Genomic DNA, 9,527 nt, shown 5'->3' with positions numbered 1-9,527 from the left:
TGACGCACTTCCTGACTCCTCCTCCACGTGATGCGTGACCTTACCAACGAGCTTACATCATCCCTCTCATGAGCGCACGTCACAGAGATGTACGGAAGCGAACATTTGTGGTTAAAAAGTATATAAGTATTGTTTTGTTTCTTAAAATAATCAATCGTTTGCATTCAGAAGAACTTTATTTGTCGACTGGAGTCGTGTGGATAATTTTGATGCACCCTAAATATGCATTTTGGACCATCAAAAAATGGAGTACATTCACTTGCGTTGTTTGGAGGAGGAGGCCTGAAATGAAATCCTAAAAGTCTTAAATTCTGTTTTGATGAAGAAAGAAACTCAGATACATCTTGGATGGCCTCAGGGTGAGTAAATTATCAGCAAATTTTCATTTTTGGGTGAACTATTCCTTCAATGTCTTCTAAAGCGATACGATCACTTTTGGTGTGATAAAAAGATCAATATTTATGTACTTTTTAACTATAATCCAACATGAGGGTAAGGTTCACAAGAGGGTGGAGTGCAAGTGGTCTCTCGTGTGATGTATTCGCGTTGCCATGATACAGAAATATTCTCACGTTCTCCACTCGGTGGAGACATCCAGGATGAGCACACAAACGCACCATTGTGAGTAAAGAAACAGATCAATACAGATCTAAACCAAAATCAACCAAGCTACTGTATAGCGTTCCTCCTCACTTGTAAACAGCGCTGCACTTCCGGCTGTGATGCACATGCGTCAGTTCTCATATGTCTGAAATGCCAATGTGATTACGTCACAGCGTGTACGGCTCCTGACTGGAAGCATGATTTAGTTAAAAAAAGTACGTAAATATTTATCTTTTCTGCACCAAAAGTGATCGTGTCGCTTTAGAAGACATTAATTTTACAGCTGGTGTCGTATGTACGATGTTTATGATGATGTCTGTGTTTTTTGGAGCTTCAAAAGATAAATCTACATTCACTTGCATTTTAAGGACCTACTGAGCTAAGATATATTTCTATTTTTCCTTAAATGTGTTCTGCTGAAGAAAGAATGTCATATACACCTGGGATATCATGAGGGTGAGTAAATAATGAGACAATTTTCATTTTTGGGTGAACTATTCCTTTAATGTCTCATTCTCAAACTTGGGACTTCTTAAAAAAGCAGTTGTATGTCTTATATGAGTCAAATCTAAGAGTACTCCTTTTAGTATAATATTTACATAACTACATTGGTCACCTCAGTACATGACAGCCACAAGCCTGGATTGAACCAGGTGTGATTGGTTGAGACATTGTATTTGTGAGATGATCATTAGTCGTCTTTGACTAAATCAGATACGATACCATTCTTAACTGCCACGATATGCAACATTTTGGAATGTGCTGGTGGTTCCCTTGTAGAGTGGATTATTAGCCTAAAAGACGAGAGAACTTCATTAATGACCAGTGTAAAGCTCAGTTATAAGCACAGAAAGCTTGCAAGATTTACCACTAGCATGTGTGTACTTCTCACATCGAGCATTTGATGTCAAAATTGAGTTGAATAATTTTGAATAATTTTGCCAACCAAGAATCGTTTAATGCATGGTTTAGAGAGATATTTTCCAAACTTCAAAATCTTGTCACATTTAGCATAAAAACATTCAGTATATTCACAATAGAATACTAGCTTACTACCAATTGAATGCTGCACAGTATATATACTGCCTGCTATTTTGTTTTATAATAATATGTGAAACATAACACATTATTCAATGAATTAAATTTTTATTTAGTACTATGGTACATTTTGGCAAATGTAGTTTGTCATCTGGGTTTTCAGAACAGTATAAGTAACATGGTTTATAAAACTGGCTTAAAAAACATACTAATCAATGTTTTTTTTTGAAAATCTAAAAATGCCAAAAGGTTTCTGTGAGTGTAAGGTTTAGGGGTAGGGTTAGGGGATAGAAAATAGTTAACTCACTATTAAAACCATTATGTCTATGGAAAGTCTTCGTAAACCATATATACAAGCATGTGTGTGTGTGTGTGTGTGTGTGTGTGTGTGTGTGTGTGTGTGTGTGTGTGTGTGTGTATGTGGGTCTCACCGCTTCCCACTTAGCCTTGGCTTTCTCCTCCTCAAACTTGACATATTCACTGCGGTCATGAATAGTAATCAGGAGCTTCCACACCAGGAGTGCCGCCAGTCCCAGCAACATAACAGCACCAGTCACAGAGAGAACAACCACCAAGACATCAGCACCCTTAGGACACTCTACAAAAATAGACCAGCAATGACAGAGAGAATACATTTTCATAAAGAAAGGTTCTGATGTTTGCTTTGGTTACTGGGTAAAGTGTGTCCTTTTTGCGCAACTAGCAGAACCAAACAGACTTACAAAAATAATGACAAGTCTCAAACACAAAATAATGTTTTTAAAAACTTCTTATCTTCCACTGCTCAAACAGGTAGCCTCGCCACAAACGTATGCCATTGGTTGAGCCAATATTGTGCCTGCTTATACAAGCAGATTCCAACAAATTTAATTCTGTTTCATTCCGCTAGCAAAAGTATATTCAGTTAAGTACTGAAGTTTATTCAGTTGATCTGTCCACACTAGTATTACGTGTATTCGTTGCTTCTGTAAGTGTGTGTTTATTTGTGTTTGTTGGGGTGGGCAATATACCAGATGAAAGATATTTTGATAAAAATATTTTGTAAGGTCCTGTTTCTGCCATGCACAAATTAGGAAGAGTTTATTGGAAAAAAGGCTGCATCCTCCGTGGTGTGGAAGTGACCCTCCACTAAGCCCCGCTACCCTTAGTTACTGTTGCTAATGCTGTCATGCTTTGCTACAAGCATTTGTTCTGTTGCTAGCAAACATTAAGAGAGAGAAGCCTTCAGAATTGCCTCTGGAATTATTTGACATAATCTGAGCTCACAATGCATTTATTTCTAGTAATTGCATAAAGTCCATGAAACAAAACGTGAAATTGGAAAAGAAATGTATGATGGAGAGGTTTGCTTAAGAATCAGAGCTATATCATGTTCAACTAAAAAGAAATTGGACCCATTTTTGATTTGGATTCAAACAATGCAGATCAAATAAAATGTTTTTAATTATTTTAATTATTTGTTTAAAATATTTAATGATTTATTTATTTATTTATTTTCAATAAAACTGTTCCATTGCAATGTACAGTAGATGACTGTTAAAGAGAAATTCTTAAAATGTGTGAAAGGCCTACCTTCACTTTGTTTTTGAATCACTTTTCCATTAAAATGAACCAAAACATTTAAGAAACTCATGACTTTACATTTGTTACTTTTTTACATTTACATTTTATATTTACTTTTATCATCCACCCCTATGTTGTGTGTGTATTTTATGTGGGTGGGAGAATGTGTGAATCCCAACACTCAAAATGCTCTTGCCTCAAGTGAAATGTTTGACAACTACATGTCACACAATGTCTCTCTCTCCCTGTGTCCCTGTCTTCTCACCTGGTTCTTTAACAAGATAGAGGAAGGATTTTCCACTGGCATCTTCATAATACTGGAAATTCTGCACACAGTCGTTCTCATCCTTGTAGCTGCAGTTCACTGCGTTCTTCTCATGAAAGACTGGAGAGAACAGAGATAACGATCAACTTCGCAAGAATAACATCTGAACAAAATATGCCAGCGTGACAGCATGTTAATATATATTCATAATAGAATCAAACTGAAGTAAATAATGGCATTGTTAATGGAAAACAAAATATTAGTGCTGTAGATTTACATACTTTGTAGATTGGATTCTGCACATATAAATGGCATATTGAAGATGTATACTGTGGAGTACAGATATACTCTGAAATGGATTTATATTCGCTACTGTGGTTGGGAGATATATACGTATATTGTGGTTTTGTTGGATGTTGGCGATATATGTTGAAGGTGTTCTGGTTTGAGATTTGAGGTTACCCAGCTCATCCACCAGCACAATCTCGTCTCTGCAGATGTGATTACAGTTCTTCTCATACAGATCCCCTCTCTTATAGTGCTTACACTTGACACACTCCCTGCAGAGACACACATGAATCCACACTGCAAAAAACTAATTGTTGAGAAAACTTAAAAAATCAAGGCAACATGATGCAGTAAGTCTCCTGTGTTAATAATTGTTCTCAGTAACATTGCTTTGTTTAGTCAATGTGAATTTGTTTGTTTACTAAATGCAAAAAGTCTTGTTGAGAGAATTACTAATTTCTTGCTCAGCCAACTATCAATTTGCAGTACAAGAACTTTTATTTTGTCACTGTTTCAAGTACCATTACATGACAGTAACTGCAATCTTTGCATCTGAAGAGAGATATGTCTTGCAAGGCGGTACATACAGTTGTTTGACATAGACACGCAATACACTTCAACACTTAACATACAAACCTAAATAATGGTGAAAAACCACAAACCTCATTAAGTTAAAAGATGAGCTCATAATATCACCACACAAAAACTGACTAACAGTGGCAACAAAAAACAACAATAACAGCATAAATAAAGTCAGCAAACAGCAAAAAAATAAAAAAATAAGCCTTAACACTAACCACATAATTTATTCATGCTGCAATGCATGAATGGAACACACAAATCCACAACATTGTTCAGTATGAAGTTGTTCATTAAGAGAACTCTGTTAGGCTAGCTGGGACAACATTTGAAAGAATAATGTTGATCTGACATGTGTATTGAAGTAGATGCAAAGTAATTCACATTTAGTATCTGTGACTCAAGAACCCATACAAGTTGGATAAAATGCACAACACACACACACACACAAATGCTAATAAAAGGACACACAAACACAATCAATTAATCTTATATATAGCGATACACCTGGGTGAATTTCATGAAAACTTTGAAGAAATGTCCAGGTCATCACAATGTCACAGTGAAAAAAACTTCAACGGTGCTAAAAAAATGTCTTTATTTGCAAATTATAATTTCTTATTTCTTTCTTTTGATTTTAGGGTAAAATATGACTTTCATCATTGGATTCACCCGTATGCATGTTAAAGCGATAGTTCACCCAAAAATGAAAATTCTGTTATCATATACTAATCCTCATGTTGTTTCAAATCCATATGATTTTCTTTCATTGAACACATAAGGGTGGAATAAAATTCTCAGTAAACATTCACAGATGCAATGAAAGTGAATATTGACAGAGATTGACATTCTGTCTAACATCTTTTGTGTTCCTTGGAAGAAAGAAAGACATATGGGTTTTGAACAACATGAAGGTGAGTAAATGATGACAGAATTTTAATTTTTGGGTGAACTATCCCTTTAAAGCAAATATCTAATAAGCCAATCACACACCTGGGATTTTCCATTGTTGTTCAAACCAAAGATCAGAATGATAAAGAAATATTATTTGGGGGAAAAAAAGCAACTTTGACAGTGAAAAACAGTCCAAGCTGTGCATCAGAAAACTGTGTCTAATAAAGTGGCCACTGACTGTTTATTAAATCTAATAATGGGTCAATGACTTGATGCTCATTTTATTGTCCTGGTCTATTAAGTTATTTAAAAATACATTAAAAATGCAATTCACACACACACGCACACACACACACACAAAACCCTCTTTCCTCAGCAGGAAGCAAAACCTGCCTATGTTCACCGTCTATGGATTCACTATTTGATGGTACAAGCATCAGGGCAGGTGGGGCACTTCTCGCAGGTTAATCCATAGGCTCCAGGCTGGGTGCACTCACAGACACCACACACACAGTGTCCACGCCCACTACAGAGCAATCCTCCACTCCCCATACAGTTGTCTGTGTGGGTCGAGCAGTCACAGCTCTCACCGTCCCATCCAGGGTTATACTGGCAGGACCCACAGTTGCACTCACCATTACCTAATGGACATAACATACACATACATGACCGTTAATGAGCCTGTGAAAATGATCTAAGGATAATGCTGAAGGACATCATGAAGATTTTCATCATTTCCTGAACTGCAATATGGTGTTACATAATCCCTTAATATTTGTGATTGGAGCAACAAAGCTTTACAGTAAAACATCAACACATTTCACAAGTTAACACATTAGTTTCAACACACTGAAAGGATATTTAAGATGATAGGCTATTATCTAAGAAAACAATTTTCACAATGCAGTCCATGATTCCTACGGTTTCTCTCACACATGCTAAAACACAGACACACACACACACACACACACACACACACACACACACACACACACACACACACATGCGCACACACACACACACACACACGTTTGTGCAGCTATCATTATGAGGACTCTCCATAGACATAATGATTTTTATACTGAACGAACTATAGATTCTATCCTAAAACAAAGTCCTCGTAAACCACCTAAACCCGCCCGCCCACACACACACACACACACACACACACACACACACACACACACACACACACACACACACACACAAAGACACATGTATAGTAGTATTTAGTGTAGACACTTGTAGTGGTACTTACTGTAGACATGGACTTATGGCATCCATAAAGTGTGCTTTAAGCGTTCAAAAACAATATGTGACCACTGTATACTTTATACCACACTTTTCGCTTTTTAACAAACCAGTATGTTATTGTCTGCTTTTGAGCAAAGTCATTCAACTGAACATGACCTGAACAAACTGAATCATGTGACTGAGGCTCTAGGCGGCTGGGCAAATCTAAGTAGGTTATGTGCACAGACATGCAAAATTGAAGACCATCATTCCATAACATGCAATAAATCTAGCATATCTGATTCTAACTGAGTCGCTATTTGGCTCTATATGTGGATCACATTACCTAATATGGTGAAACACAGACCCTGTGGTGAGCAGAGAAGCTATACCCACAAGCAGCATTAAATGATCCGGCATCATCGAGTAAATGGCAAGAATAAAAGTTATGTATAATCCTCATGAATATGCAATCCATCAACTGATGGGTCATTTTTGCAGTAAAATTTCACCAAACAGAACAGCAAAAATAATACTCTGTAAAACTCAGAGACATCCTGAACTGACTTCCCTGAACATTTCCCCATGTGCAGCCTGATCTCATGAAAATGTTTTGCAAAATGACATTACATGGTTCGTAACGTATTGCGGCAGTTCCAAGGTCAAATGTGAAATATGCTAAAAGTGAGTTCAATTTTATCCCACACAGATAAGGTTTTTAATGCTCTATTGAGTTTTAAAACCTTGAACCTAAACTATCCTATAGTGAAATATAAAGCAAATGTGAGATGAAAACACAATTACTGAAGCAACCACGTAATGTTGTGTTGCTTCTGACACTTTCAGCTCACGTGTCGACCCCGACTCACAACCCGGTCCTTTGCATCGCAAGTTGAGCTACCACACAATTTGATCAGGCTCTACCAAGCTTGTAAATGTAGTTGGTTATGTAATGCAAATTTTAAACTGCATCGCCTAACAAGTCATGCACTATAGTGAAATTGTTTAGATGTCATAAGATACCATTGTGTGTAGAACAGGGTGAAAAGTAAGTGTTTATGAACTGATAACCTGTCTTTTTACTTGTGATTTGTTTAAAAGGGAATAAAAGTCATTGTTGTTGTAGCGCCTCTAGTGTTCATTTCACAAAGAAAGTGATGTAATACGTACTGTAGAATGAGCCATATAAAAATCATTTTGCAAAAATATTATAGGTATAGTCAGGGCTGTCGATAAGGGGGGACAACTGGACCTTATGTCCAAGGCCCACGCTTGAGTGGGGTGGGGGGGGGGGGGGTGGTCAGCCAGACTAGAGGGAGGTTCCATATTGTAGATCGCATTTAAACGCGTTCAGCGGGAGACACGGATATAAACACAGAGACAGCAAAAAACGCTGGGGCAGCGTACGTGGATGGAAGAACTGTCTGCACCCCAACCCCAAGAATTTCTAACTGCAGCCCTTATACATTCATCAGATGCACAGGTAGCTGTCTTGCCTGCTGCACCTCCACCAGAGCCTTCAGTCGTCCAGCTAGGGGGTCATCAGTTGGGAGTCACCCATCAGAGATAGTTCGCCCCATTAATCCCAGAACATCTCCTGGTGGAGGAGCAATGGTGTGGGACACCTTCCTGCCACTCCTCGCAGTTGGACTCCGGATCCTTTCCATTGCTTCTAGTTCTTGCTTCCCCATCAAAAACTTGCTGCTTTACAAGTCATACCGCCAACTTTTGCAGAACCTTATCATGCCACCACTTGTACCATCCTTGTACCAAGGCAGTCTTGCACCCAGCCAACATGTGCTGCAGATTTGCTCTTGGGGCCTCACTGAGGGACAAATCTCCACTTTGCCATACCATAGAGACAAATTTCCAGGGCTTGGAAAGGTATCATAGGTGGATCTTATTAGAAATCTTAGCCTGTTCCTGGGGTATCTTCCACAGGACAGCCCATCTTAAAACTCCATCAGATGTACCCTCCCATACTGTGCAGTGTCCTTGCTGCTGCTGGCTGACTGCTCTAATCATACTCCCTTCCTCTTCCATCCTAGACACTTCAGTCACTGTCATCGCTTTCCTCTGTTTTTTAGAGGCTGCTGACCACAGTTTAGAAGTCATCCCCCATCCAAGGCCTGCTCTTCCTGAATGGGTTCTTCCAACAATCTCTTGTTGCTTCAGTCTTAACACCAACCTGTTTACAAACTCCTCTGCCTTCCCAGCACAGCCTGTTCAAACCTGTGCTTGATAAGCCCTCACAGACTGGTCTATCGATTATCTTAGTTCTAAGAACAGCCTGGTTTTCTCCTGCTTGTAGCCCAGGGTAATGGAATTTTGTTGCAGTTGTAAGGCATTGCTTCCAAACAATGCTCCATCTGAAAGACAACATGGCAAGCCCAGCCACTTCCCTAAACTTCGATTCTTTCCCTATCCACCTCAAACAATATCAACATGGAAAGGCTATGCAATTTTGTTAGCTTAATCTTAATCTTCACCTAAAATCTAAATGTTTATTAAAAAACAAAACAAAAACAAATCCATGGAAGTAGATTTGCATCATGGGTCATGATGTTTATTTAAAAAAAAATCCATGGTAGTGTGCATCAACTACACAAATGTTTTCAAAATAATATATAAAAAATTGATCGAACCCATCCCTTTCTGAAAGCATGAGAGAAAGAATGGAACATAATATTTAATTACACTTGTTCATATCATGTTTTGATCATTCCTTTTTGGTATGTTTTGAATGGCATACTACCTACTATTTTTAATGTCTACATAGTAATAATTTTGTGCATATAGGTATTTGTGTGTTCTTCACCAAACTAGTATGATACTACCAAAATGTTGAAGGTTTTTTTTTTATTATTGCTAATTTTGTTGTGTTGTGCCCCCCGGCAGGCAGTGCAGGCAGTGAAAATATGAAACATGATTCTGAATTTCTTTTGTGACTTATTATGTGATTTAACTGCCAAAACAGGAACTTTCTAAAAAAAAAAAAAAAAGACAACACAACTTATGAAAATTAGATCTAGGACCTTAATACAACTTTATAGAGTGCATGCCA

At 37.9% G+C, this 9,527-nt stretch overlaps 1 pseudogene; it reads right to left on the bottom strand.

Annotated features, from left to right (window-relative positions):
* Nucleotides 1-1,097: 1,097 nt before the first annotated feature.
* The window catches only part of LOC127450979 (integrin beta-3-like), a 28,666-nt pseudogene continuing 20,236 nt past the window's right edge, over nucleotides 1,098-9,527 (bottom strand).

The sequence above is a fragment of the Myxocyprinus asiaticus genome, chromosome 13 (genome assembly GCF_019703515.2).
Source record: "Myxocyprinus asiaticus isolate MX2 ecotype Aquarium Trade chromosome 13, UBuf_Myxa_2, whole genome shotgun sequence".
Lineage (NCBI taxonomy): Eukaryota > Metazoa > Chordata > Actinopteri > Cypriniformes > Catostomidae > Myxocyprinus > Myxocyprinus asiaticus.
The sequence above is the reverse complement of the archived record's forward strand: the minus strand, read 5'-3'. Positions and strand labels throughout refer to the sequence as shown.